The 14,634-nt window shown below is 35.0% G+C and overlaps 1 pseudogene; it reads right to left on the bottom strand.

The window, feature by feature from the left end:
• Positions 1-2,274: 2,274 nt before the first annotated feature.
• On the bottom strand, positions 2,275-3,740 carry LOC130805424 (uncharacterized; annotated as a pseudogene).
• Between the last annotated feature and the right edge of the window lie 10,894 nt (positions 3,741-14,634).

Here is a 14,634-nt window from a genome sequence, read left to right on the forward strand (position 1 = left end):
TTCTATTAGCCATATTAATGAATCTTGGACACCTGAACCTGCTGATATACCTTCTGACAGTGAAAATGTAGATTCTGCTGATATGTCTTCTGAAAGTCAAAATGTAGAATCACACATAAATCAATCAATGGGTTCTAGGTATGAACTGCCACAGATTGAAAAGTCAAAATGTAAGTACTGAGGAGGGTGGACTATATTATGTTACTCAGATGCCTCACCAGGGTAAAGCAACGCTTGTTCGCGGGACGATTGAACAGCAGCTTTGGATGTGGCATAAGCGACTAGGTCATCCGTCTTTAGGATACCTTAAGAAACTCTTCCCTAATCTTTCTAGTTCAAATGTTCCTTTCGATTGCGAAGCTTGTATTCTTGCTAAGAGTCATAGACGTTTTTATCCAGACCGTGATAGTAGGAAATCTACTTCTGGTTACTTCACCCTTGTGGGTGGGAACTTAGTCTCCTGGAAGAGCAAACTACAAAAGGTTGTAGCTATGTCCAGTGCTGAAGCAGAATTCAGGGGAATTGCAAAAGGTATCACTGAAGTTCTTTGGCTCAGAAAACTCTTGAAGGAACTTGGGTATACACCCGAGAAAAGTTGTGAGTTGTACTGTGATAATATGGCAGCCATATGAATATCTGAGAATCCAGTGCAACATGACCGAACTAAACATGTAGAGATAGACAGACATTTCATTAAAGATCATCTAGACGGAAAAATAATAATTCTACCCTTTGTTCGGTCAGAAGACCAACTAGCCGATATTCTAACAAAAGTTGTTTCCACACAAGCATTTGATCAAGTATTGAGCAAGTTGGATGTTAGGGATGCTACCATTCAACTTGAGGGGGAGTGTTAGAAAGTCCTTTAAATTTCCTCCGTTAGGAATATCAATCACCTCCAATTTATTAGAGGTTTTATTAGTATAATTGGGGCTGTAATTAGAGCCTAATTAAGCAATCTGTGTATATAAATATTGTTGTAATTATCTCATGGAATATATAAGAATTACTTTGTTATTTTTTGACTATTTAAAATGGTTAGTAAAAGGGTTGGTTCCAAATTAAAAAAAAAAAAAGTTTTTAGGAGTATAATTAGTTCCTGCGATATAAAAGCATACCAAACCATTGCATGAATCCAAACATTCATAAGTAATCAGGTGTTTGGGGTGATAAGTTATTGGGATTATCTTCATTAAACGCCGCCATTCTGATTTTTATTTGATCTTGAAATTGAGTGTTAATTAGAAATTAGATTTTTAGAGGTAGTTCTTAGTAGTATGTTTGATATTCTTATATATAATAAAAATTAAAAACCTCGTTGGTAGGTTTGCAGCTAACAATTTATGGGCCGCTTCAGATTTAACCCGTTGTTATTCCTAAAGAACTAGTGCACTCTCTCCGTTTCCTAATAAAGTTTCCATAAGGAATGTTCACAGAAAATAAAAAAAATAGAATCATTTAGATAATAAATATAATATTTTATTAAATAATAAATTTAATAGAGAAAAGTAGGAATTAAAAACATAAAAAAATATACTAAAAGAAAGTTACTCGAAAAAAAATATGGAAACCACACTTAACATAAAAATATTGTTAAAAAGTTAGTAGGAAACATATGGAGACCATAAGGAATATAATAATGTTAAATAAAGTTAGTAGAAGATATGTGAGAATTATAACCATTATTAAAATATTAAAAGGAAGATGAACAAAGTTATTTTTGTTTAAATTTTGTGATAAAAGTAAAAAGATTCTAGAAATAACAATTGAAACAATCAAATTGACAAATAAAAATTTTTTTAAGGAACAGAGGGAATATTAAATACGACGTAAAAACCAAATGAAATAATTGATGTGATTGTGAGAGTCCCAAACAAAACAAGAACTTCAAACAAGGAAGAAAACTCATCATCAATTCATAATTCAATGTAATACAATAAATAAACTATTTCTGAATGGAATATACTGCAGAATAGAAAGCAAGCTTAATATTCAGAAGGATGCATACTCTAAAAGACAAGATTAAAATGAAAAGAACCATGGCCGTCTCTCGTTTATTTCTAACCTCACAGGAAAAAATAAAATACACTTAAAAACTTAATACGCAATAATTAATATAATATTCCTTTTGCATTTTATTGTTAATATTATAACTACTTTATAAAACATACTAATAACTCGGAATTATTAAGAAAAAAAATATAAATTTTATCTAAATTTATCATCAACCTTATACTTGAAAATAAACTTTTTGGACCTTTGCACTATGCCCTGCTAATCCACGTCCATGCTTATATCAAGATCAGCTAGCAACTCGTGTAAAGGTATAAAAAGCAACTCATCACCATCAATCATTGAAGCTGAATCTGATGGTTGATATTCCTTTTTACTATACAATGAAACATTGAACCTCAATTCAGGGTTCTCCTCCAAGTCTCTCAAGAACTCTTCATACTCGTTATCCACCTTATCTTGGTCTTCCTTACCTTTGGTAACATCATCAACCTCCATATCAAGATTCTTTAGCTTCCAAGCATGTGTCGTGCCTCGTTTTCGTTAGCACTTCTCTTCGTAGCTCTTCTTTGCCAAAATAACTTCAGGAAGGACAAGGCCTCTGTATTTGTCCAATTCAGAATCATTAAGATTAGCCCCATAAAGATCATAACCAAGGGCATTATCCCCTGGACTTAAAGATGCCCCAAATGTGTCCTAATATGGAATATTGTATCGTTCTTTCCAAAATCCGACAAACGAGCAACTTGGGCATCAGCCAAAGCATACCTAGAACCGGCAACATTAACTTCAGCAGATACATTATCCAATACTGGTCAGCATCCAAGAAACAATACCTCAATGTGTTTGGATCAATCAACATTATATTGTTGCTCACTTTTGTGCAAATAACAAGAGGACCCAAATTTCCCAGACTAATGGCAACTTTAGGAGGAAGACATACAAGGTCTTCACGACAGATGGGGCAAATTTCAACAGAGAAAGTGTGTTTAAAGTTGTATGTATTGCTCTTAGAATCCTGAGACACAAGCTCTCTGTCACTACGACTTCTGATGGGAACAACTTTACCAACGAACTCCAAAAATTTCACCCCATGACTCCTGTTGGAGAAGAAAAAATCAATTCCATGCTCCAATTGCTTTATTCTGATAGCCTGGCTCGCAGCATCATGCTTAAGAATAAGTTGTTCCAGGAAAAAAAAAGTCCTCCTATGTGGAACATGCTGCCGGAGTTGAACAGATGCTACCCGTTGATCTGTGTTTGCCTGCAGCCTATTACAGTAGTCACACATCTGATGATGCACAACATATTCGACTATATAAGCTTGCTCTAAAATTGCCCCATGAAGGACTTTTTTCTGAATTCTCAGTTTAACCTAGATTCTTTTTGAGTGTGGTTCAGTCAACAAAAACTCAGCATTCACCAATTTAACTTTGGCTTTATCCAAATTCAATTTCTTAAGGCAGAATGTTAGTAGTTCCCTTGATTCTAACTGCGCCTTGATGCGAGTCTTTGGAGGCTGCAAGTAAGTCTCACATTCAGGACAAAATAAGATTGTCACATTCTTCAACAAGCCTTCTGTGATGTCAGCTTCTGACCTCAAACATCTCACACACATATTGGCAGCATTTGGTTGCATAGAAACCACATTTGCAGCATCGAACATTTACCATTGTTTGTTGAACCAACGCTGCAGAGGACCACAGAAGCAAATCAATAATCAACATATCAAAACAACACACTATCGGTGGATCCGCCCAAAAAAAAAAAAAAAAAAAAAAGAAGTGATGTCAGCAATTCAAATAAAAAGAAAATTTACATTCAACAATATTTTTAACCCCAGTATTCTTAGATATCAAAAAAAAAAAAAAAAAAAAAAAAAAAAAACTTGATTTAGCCTTTTCAAAATAATGTCATTAAAAAATCACTTATTAGCATTGGCCTTGTAGAATAAATGGAAGCCAATGGAATGGACATCAAATAATCCATATTAATCAAACTAAAACTTTGAACAAGATTAATTAAGTACTAAGCTAATAACATCTGAAAGCGCAAGCCTCAAAGAGGTTCAACAATAAAAAACAAATGAAAAATATAATGTAAAAGAGAACACAAGTGTTTATGAGGTATCTTGAATACCTCCCCCTCAAATATAGTTTATTATAATGAATTCAACAATTACAAGTATAATAAACCTCCCTTATCTTGAGAACAATCTCTCAAGACCACAAATACTAAAGCAAAGTAAGAACACTCTCAAGCTTCTAACAATGCAATAGCCCTCTCAACAATATGTGTGTTTGTGGTGAATGTTACTATGAGTGATGAATCCTATTTATACGCAAAATATTCATCACTCTTAGTATTCCCTCATAAATCACCTTAAACTCACATTTAACAACTCAATTAACATCCTAATTAACTATGACAATAAACATTACAATAAACAATAGAGTAATGCACCACATAATTGCATAGTCACTTCATATTCTGACCAAAACAAAATCCAAAGTAGTCTGTTGATCTTCCTGTTGCTTTGATCAAACAACTCTCATCAACTGTTCCAAACCTTAAACCATCCATATTCGACACATCTTTATCGACCCCTTCTAAAGTACAAGACAAAGCATGTTCGATTAAATGTTTAAAGTTAACGTCGTTATTAAGATTATTGGCACTTGCTTTAACAACATCAAACAACATTCAAATCAGCTCCAATTGATAAGTAATGATCAGCACAAAATAAGCAACATCAATTGAACAAAACATCTCATGACTCACCAATTTTATTTTGTAATTTGCACTGTAAGTACACGAAATTCTTGTAAATTAAAATATATCTTAACTTACAAACTTATAATCATGCTTCATAGTTTGGTATTCGAACCAACAAACATTTTTTTTTTCTTTTTTTGACAAAAACGAACAAAGATACTTATTCATACAAATTGTAGAATTATCTAAACTTATAGTCTTATTTCAAGAAATTCAAACAAATTACCTAAACAAATTGTAGAATTGAATTACTAATCAATTGAAACTCTAATAAATTCCAACAAACTAAATTTAAAATCCTAAATTTAAAAATTTACCACCAATTAAGCCAAAAAAATAATTTATAGGATTTTTAATTTATACTCAAGTGGAATTCACGCATCAAGAGAGTCATGATCTTCTACTATACTTGTATTCGTATTATAATATACATGCAATATGTTTAGATGTTAAATAATACTTCGTTTTTTTTTGCAATTACACTTCATGCATCTATATATTCTTATTAAAAACAATGTCAAAAACTCAGCGAAAATAGAATGATCAAAAACAAGTAATTAAAAAAAAAAAGACGACAAAAATTATAGAACGAAAAAAGCAATGGAAAAATTCATAATAAAGGTCGGAAATCTTAATTCAAATTGAGAAGAAATTCAATAAAAATAAAAATAAAAAACCAAGCCAAAGTAATAAATCAGTATCAACACCAAAATATCAAAATTGACTTAATTTGCTTACTTGAATCGTTTGGCTTGAAATTTTAGTCAGGATGTTCGCTGTATTGAGCGTCAATGGAGGCAGAAGTATGAGAAACGAACAGAGGGCGTAGGGAGACGAACAGGATCGTCGCTTTAGAGTTTAGAATTTTTTAATTTTGAGAGAGCGAGTGAGATTTGATATGAGAGCAGCACTTATTTTCCAAGGGCATGAATATATATTTTTTTTTTCTTCTCTCTAAATTCTCTTTAGAATACATTTATCATTTTAAATTCTCTTTGGAATACATATATCAAATGTCAAAAAATAACTAATTTTATGAAAATATTAGAAATTTTTTTAACACATTTTTGTATGAGACGACTCCAATAATAGAAACTTTTATCTTGTGAACTTCTTGTTTTGATCTCGTCCCATCGTAAGATGGTCTTATACAAGATGAATTTTCTTCTTAAATGTAACGATTTAAAAAAATGGGTTATAGCTATAAGTACCTATTCCAAAGATGTCCGGACGAGGTTTTGCTTGCCCGGTCAGCAAGTCAAGGTTTCGGGGGTGAAGCGCCCCTAGTCGTGGCGTCCATAGCGAAATTTTTAGTTCGTATCATTGATTTTTTTTAATTTATCAAATTTTTAATTAATATCTTATGTCATATAAAAAATAATTTATAAGATTTTTAATTTATACTATTTTAAATTAATCACATTTTTAATTGAAAATACTTAAAAAAAAAAAAAGCGACAAATCATATAAAATATGCGATTAGTACTAAATTATTTATAGAATAGAAGTATATAAAGCTGAGATTAAATATTTATAGTGATTTTAAGTTTTTTACTAATATTCTCAAAACATTATAATTTAAGAAAAATTGACATTAATAATCTAACCTTTCACTAATCTGCAGTGAATAATTCCACTTTTTGATTATTTTCTAATAATCTAACCTTTGTCATACATTTGCCCACAACATACCAAAATACTAAAAATAGGTCTAAATAGGATATGCTGTCAGCAAACTAAAATAAAGGTTGGATTATTTATAGCGAACTAAGGGCAAATATTGGATTATTAAAAAATAATCTAAAAATGGGATTATTCATAGCGGACGAGCAAAAGGTTGGATTATTAATGTCAATTTTTCCTAGCTTTCTAAAATCAAAAGTGGTGGTTGAAGACTTTCTTAACATTCTTCGTAATAAATTATACTCTAACAACTGCTTTCACCGAAAAATTTTAATTTACATAACTGATTAGACATCTAAATATTTGCCAATTACCCGTTATGATTGTAGATATAACAAATTAAATCGCGGTCCAACAATTAAGCCACATAGTTATTTTGCACCAAAATAATCGCGGTCCAACAATTAAGCCACACAGTTATTTTGCGCCAAAAGGCTCTAGTGTGTTAAATTAGGCTCAACTTATTGTGAATGCCAGCATATTAACAGGGAAAAACAAGGTGCACACACTTCATAAGTCATGGAGATATATACCATCCCAAAACCATATGGCGATGGGAAGAAGGACTCCAATAACTTATGAAGTGTGCACACTATTTTCAATTTGTCGATGTGGGATAATCCATCCTAACACCCCCTTACATGCGAACCCCGTCAAGTTCGCATGTGGGAGTAATCAATTAAGGTAACGCCAATCGATACCATGATGATTTTAAGAGCTAAAATTAGAGAAGAGTAAGAAGGTCAGAAGAAAAGGAATGTAATATCCAGCAAGCTGATTCATCTTTTATTCATCATTTCTTGTATATGATTACAACATGCAGCCTATGCTTTTATAGCCTTGAAAACCAATTCATGACTACACAGTACTATACATGGACAGCTGCACTATGCAACAGAAAAGGAATGAAAAACTAATGGGAATTATTATTTGTCGCTACCTTTTTTATTTTATCGTCACCCCTCTAATGAAATTACGATATTACCCCTGAAGTTAAAAAAATTACAAAAATGCCACTTAATTTAAAAAATGTTTAAGAAATGTAAATAGCACTTAGTAACATTGTTATCCCTTAATAACATTATTATCGGAACTATATATATATATTGAATTTTCAGAGGCGTTATTGTAGTATATTCGAATTCAAACACGGTACCTTCTCTCTAAAGACTCTCTAAAAACACTACGTAAAGTTAAACAAGTTAGAACTCTACATCGAACAACAATGGCATTACAAAACGTGCGACTGGACCTAGGATGAGTCACACGTTTTGTGCGACTGCAATCCAAATTTTTTTTTTTTCAATTTTGAAATTTAAAATATCTTGCATGTAATTAATTTATTGTTTAAGTTGTTGTTAATTAATATATTTTAATTTATTATATTATGATAATGTTATTATAATAATTAGTGTAGTAGTGTTGAATATTTAAAATTCGAAAATTAAAAAAAAAAAATTATAACCAGTCGCACAAAACGTGCGGCTGTGCCTAGGCTGAGTCGCATGTTTTGTGCGACTCAGCCTAGGCACAGTCGCACGTTTTGTGCGACTGGTTATAATTTTTTTTTTTTAAATTTTTTTTTGTTTCAACTTCGAATTATAAAATTTGTTTTGTTTAATTAAATTATTTTATTTTAATGTATTATTGTGCTATAATAATGGTATTTTATTTTAATTATTTTATAGAAAAATTAATTATTCTGATTTTTTATAATTATTTTTGAAGTTATTATTGTTTTGATATATTATGATAATGTTATTATAATTATTATTTGCAGGACTTTGAAAATTTAGGGGATAATGTAGATTATTCTGATAGATTTGTTACCGATAGAGAATTTGATTCTGTAGATGATTTACATGCTTGGGCTAATGAGATAGCAATAACAATTGGTTTTCAATTTACACGTGCTTCATATAAAAAAAAGAAGGGCGTTCTAGAGTGATTCTTTACTTAAGATGTCACCGCTACGATAAAAGAAGGGTTGATTTGCATAACTTAGACAATGTTGCCCGACCTGGTTTCAAAAGTAGGGGTTGTGGGCGTAAATTTATGATTTTAGGAACTAGTCGTAACCCAGAGGAAAGACCTTGGACGGTTAGAGTGTTTCCTGGTATAAAGGAATACATAACCACCCGTTCTTCATGTACAGAGATGGTCAAATAAGAGTAAATAGGATGACTGTGGATATCAGGCAACACATACGAGATCTAAGTGCAACTGGCATGCAACCAGAATTTATAATGTCTTCAATTAGAAGAAATTTTCCTCGTTTTTATGCTAGTATGAATCAAATTTACAATGTGAGACAGTCAATCAGGAGAGAAGAGATGGATGGTAGGACTCCTCTTCAACACTGTCTGTATATGGCCACGGAGCATAATTATGTAGTTTGGACGGACTTGGATAGTGAGGGTCAGTTGACTAGATTATTGATTGCGTATCCAACATCTATCCAGATGCTACGTTCGTGGCCCCATGTTGTGTTGATAGACACAACGTACAAAACGAATAAGCAAAAGTGGCCCCTTTGCGAAATCATTGGAATGACGCCAACGAATCATAATTTCTTGGTTGCATTCTGTTTGATGCGAGATGAGGCGGCTGTGTCTTATTCTTAGGTGTTGGAGAGGTTGAGGGATATTTACGAGAGAGTCCAGACACCCGATGTAATCGTAACGGATCGGGATGAGGGTTTGTCTACAGCTATTCATGTTGTCTTTCCAGGTAAACAGGTTTTAATTACTAATTATCGTTGATCTATATATTATATATATCTCAATTAATTTTAAATTTATGTTTAATGCAGATGTACGACATCTATTATGCGTATGGCATATTGGCAATGACGTGGAGAACATGGTCGATAAATTGTGTGGCGGCAAGAAAAATCAATAGGGGCAAATATTCAGGCAAACAAAACGGAACCCCTTGGTTAACAGTATGACGATTGTCTATTTTGAAAACAGATGGGAAGGGATTGTGTCCACTTGGTCAACTAGGAACCGGAGGGTCGTACGATATTTGGCTGGAACATGGATTCCTCACAATAAAGGACCTGCTCCGTACGCTCACTGGTTGGAAATGACAACACTATATTCTGCAGCAACGTTTTTAAACATAGCAATTGCGTATTATGGCTCTGCGGATGGCGTTTAGTGCTTCCTTTAAGAAGAGCAGGGGAAACGCATGGCGTAAATAAACTTATACATATTCTTTGGGTAAACGGGAATCATTATGTTCAGCTTTTAATGAACGATGATTCATCTCCATTGCCGCCAGTCCAACAAAATTGGAGAGCTGCAGCAAACAATTCATGTACAGATTTGGAAAGACAGTATCGTAATAGGATATCACTTTGGAATAGAATGTGCGGCGTACAACGACAACAGCATAATAACACCTCCGGAGACGCGGTGAATTTAGGTACTCCATACTGTAAATTGTACTGTATATATATAATTCAATGTTATCATTTTTATAATTCAATGCGTTGTAATAATTATATTTATAGTATTCATTGCATGATTAATTAAGTCAATAAATGTGTAAGTGATTCAAACGCAACACGTAAAACAAAAAAGTTGTTCATCTATACAGATTAAAAACAACAATTGTTCATTCATTACAAAACAGGCAAATGTCTATTAAGGGCTGCGCCCTCTACACTCTTGCCATTCGGCAAACAACTCTCTAAGATCATCTAAATACATATCAGCAACATCTCTTTCCCGAGGCGTCATTTGAGCAATAGCTGGCATCCTGAGCAATGGCGCAAGTCGAGTTGGAAATTCAGCAGCAAACTGTAAAAACCAGACAATTGCATTGTCAAAAAATTACAAAGTCAATACATGTTATGAAACATAAAAATGAAATAGATAATTAGGAACACTAACATATTCGACTCTGTTATCCGCAACACCAAACGCAGCAGCAGGTCCTTCACCTGGGATGAGAAAACAGTGGGAAGACACTCTAAACCAGTCCACGTAATCGGTGGCAGCCTCTGATGGAACCGATGCCCGACGCAGTGCCTGCTCAACTACGCGGGCACAGTAAGGGAACCTACTCCACATCTCCGTAAACATACAAGAAGAAGCGAATGTAACTTAGTAGGAGCCCTGTGCTGGTCGCACAGCTTGGGTAGGTCTCAGCGGAGCGGGGAGAATGTCCTGTGCAAAACCGAGCTGCCTCACTGTCCTCTCAGGCAAATAGACCTCCACGATATCGAAATAGGTGATACGACCGATATAAGCGGTACATGGGTGCTCGTTCAATAAAGCCTTAGCAGAAGTCATGTACGGAGTCCACTCCACCTGCTCACAACAAAAATAATACATAATCAACATAACATGAAATTAAAATAATAAACATAATGATGTGTGAGGTCATGTACAAAACCTGTGTTTCTGTCATGGCGTCCAGTATGCTCCTACAGTCTCTCAGTCTGCTCAGCTCACGGATTGGCTTATGCGGGGACCACATCTCTGCCCTTGTCTTGTTCGGCATGTCAGCTTGACGCGGATGGGGGCGGAAGGCTGGGAAGTACTCGTAAATCCATGTCTGAAACAGTGTCAGACAACCAACAATAGTCTTGCACCCAGTCCTTGTCGCCATACCCAGTTGGCGCTACAAGTGAGCAAGCGTCACTGCACCCCAAGCAATGTCAGCCTGATCAGCGGTGACAGCAACAACAGGGTGAGGACGCATCCCGACTCTTGTCTTATCCACGAGGAACGTGGAACTAACTATAGCCATGTAGTAGGCGGTAGCTTGAGTATCCATAGACTGAGAACGGTGGCATAGCTGCAACAGTGCACCAACATTAATGCTGCCGCTTGTGAAGTGCCCCTTCCCACGTAGCTCCGACAATGGCTCCCCAAAAAGGCCGGCCAGGCCAAGCTGCCAGTCACCATTAGACGGTTCCACGAGAAGTGAACCGTCAATGCCAATTCCTAAGATGCGTTGCACGTCGTGCAACATTATGGTCATCTCCCCCCACGGCATGTGGAAGGTGTTGGTGTCAGGCTGCCACCTTTCCACAAATGCCGTAATGAGAGCACTGTCGATGTGCTGGTGCATTATATACGGCAGACGACCAAGGGGACTGCCAGGTAACACCCTGTACAATTCATCAGACATGTCCTGAAGTCTGATGATTGAATCCAACGTCTTCTTCCGAACACGACATTCCAAAATCGGAGGGGTGCGCTCCGATCCCTCAAATATAACCTTTGCTATGTGCCCACCGTAGCTGGGTATTAAAGTGGTATCAACAGGGCCCCCGGGCTGGGGTGATGTGATCAACCAGACCGTGTCCGCCGACTGCGAGCGCTTCCTCCCCCATGGAGTCGCATCCTCAGCCTGGCTTACTCCTGCCTGATCAGAAGTGCCACCCGAGCCCTGCCCTCTAATCCTGAACTTACCAGCATGGCCTCTTACGATCGTCCAATCAATAGGATGACATGCAGACTCATCCTGACCAAGAGACTCTTCCCGACTAAGAGACTCGTCGTAATCAGTATCATCGTCACCTGAGCCGACCGTATGACTATGTAGGCTACTCTGGCGCTCAAAGCGACTACGCACTTGCTCTAGGGTACTTGAACGTTGGGCCTGACTATGTATGGGCGCCTGTTCTTGCCTTGCTCGCCTTGCAGATCCCGTAACCCCCCTTTCATGGGGATCCCCTCTCAGTAAAGTTGGCCTAGATCTATTGCCGCTTAATAACCCTCTATAAAACCCTTTTCCCTTACCTTGATTTCCAGCCATTTACTACAATTTTCATATTTTAAATTAAGACGACATTTCAAAGTTAATTTAATAAACACTTAGAATCATATAAATTAAAAACAAGTAACAACAAAAATATTTCACAATTACAAACAATTAAACAATTATTATATTCATAAATATTTAAACAACTAAAATTTAATAAATTAATTACACTAAATAAATTCATTCCAAATAAAAAAATAAATAATTCAAAAAAATTAATTCAAAATTCTGATTCCAAAAAAAATTAAAATAAAAAAAAAATATATATATATACCAGTCGCACAATCCAGTCGCACAAAATGTGCGACTACAGTCGCACTTTTTGTGCGACTGGGTTGTGCGACAGGGTTTATAATTTTTTTTTTCTTTTTTCGCAGATTCAAATTAAAAACTACTTCTTACGATAACATTATCATAATACATTCTATTACTACATTTACTAAATAACATTAACTAAGAAAATAAATTAATTAAACACAAGAAACTCTTTCGAATTTAACAAAAAAAAAAAATTAAAATCGGTCATCAAAGTCGCACAAAACGTGCGACTGTACAGTCGCACGTTTTGTGCAACTGTGATGAACAGATTTTAATTTTTTTTTTCTTCGAATGATTTAAAATAAAACTTCTTAGAATAACATTATCATTATACATTCTATTACAACATTTACTAAATAACATTAACTAAGAAAATAAATTAATCAAACACAAGAAACTCTTTCGAAATTAAAAAAAAAAAGATTAAAACGGGTTCAACACAGTCGCACAAAACGTGCGACTGTGTTGAATCGATTTTTGTTTTTTTTTTTTCTTCGATTGATTTAAAATAAAACTTACCTCGAGTTTTTGTTGACGACTTCGATTCCAAAGTTTTAGCTCCGATTAATTATAGGGGCAAATTCGTAATTTCATTCGAGGAGGGTTGGCGATAAAATGAAAATGGTGGCGACAAATAAGAATCGGGAAACTAATTGCTGACTCATACTGACACAAAACAGAAATTTCATGCAGGAGAATATTCTTGAATGCAATGAACCTAGATCTTGCAACTGCTGCTGATGATGGACTAGGAAATAGAGGAAGGCGTATGGGCTTCAATACTCAGCGATCAGGCTGCCTTAGCTATCATCTAAGCGAGGTATTGGAGGTTTGGGACTTTTGGGGTTAGCTTGAGGTTTAAAGCGAGGCTTTAATGATTAATCATCTAAGCCCCATTTCTTTGAAATAGCACTATTTTTAGGTCCGGAGGAACATAAGAAGTATTGATATGTGAATGAAAATTTTTTATTTACTTTAAAAAAGATTTAATGATGATACTCAATTATGTGACTAATGAAAGAAAACAAATTTTCTTTCACCATTCCATTATACTTGTTAGTGATAGTGACATTTCTACTTTGAACATGTCATCATCAATAACAAGTGTTCCAAAACGAATGTAATATGAGGTTCTTGCTGGGTTAGCTACCTTCGGGCCTTAAATGACCTCAAGATGGATAATCATATTTATGTTGGAGTTATCATATCATATTAGTTGCATTGTAAAAAAAAAATTTTTTTAAAAAACCTATATCCGCGTTGTAAAGATGTATAAAAGAACCCCACATTTTAGGCCGATACAAGTTACTTTTAATATCTCTCACGTATATTTGTGGATTGTGGATATGGATTGTGGATCATTGAAGCGGGTTATAATTTGTGTCTTTCGTGGGGGATATGGATTGTGGATCATTCATATTTGTGGATGAGTAGTTTCTTAGCATGCTCAGCAAGTTAGCGCACCAATTTTCTAGTTACTCAGCTTCATAGTCTATATTGCAAGGTCCCGAAGACAATCTAAGCCTTCTTGGGTCGATATGTTTATGTATGCAGGACGATAATTAAAACAATGACTGATTTATAGCCAAACAAAACTGTCGCATACAGATGTTAGGCCGTAATAATTCTTCACATAATCGCACCTAAGCCCACTCGTGTGGACAAATTCACACGGCACCCATGGATTTGGGCCCATAAACCAACGAGTAATGAATGGCGTTATATTCAAATACCATATATAGGTCGTGACAATCCGTCACATAATCACCTCGTGGGCCCACTCGTGTGGACTCAGTCACATGGTGCTCACGGGGATCAGGCCCACAAACCTAAGGGTAATGAGCATTGTCTTGCAAACACATTTATTGAGGTTCACTCTTTTCCAAAAACATATGATATATTTGGAAGATTACCCACCAAGCCTTATATACAAGTTTATAACCCACTATTTTAATGACATGAGATCTTTCTCACATGTGAAGTATTTCCAACAAGAGAAATTCGAATTTTATTTCAGTTGGAGCAAGTACTGCCATTTCCAGCAAGGTCCTGACTCACATAGAA

Source organism: Amaranthus tricolor, chromosome 2 (genome assembly GCF_026212465.1).
Source record: "Amaranthus tricolor cultivar Red isolate AtriRed21 chromosome 2, ASM2621246v1, whole genome shotgun sequence".
Classification (NCBI taxonomy): Eukaryota; Viridiplantae; Streptophyta; class Magnoliopsida; order Caryophyllales; family Amaranthaceae; genus Amaranthus; species Amaranthus tricolor.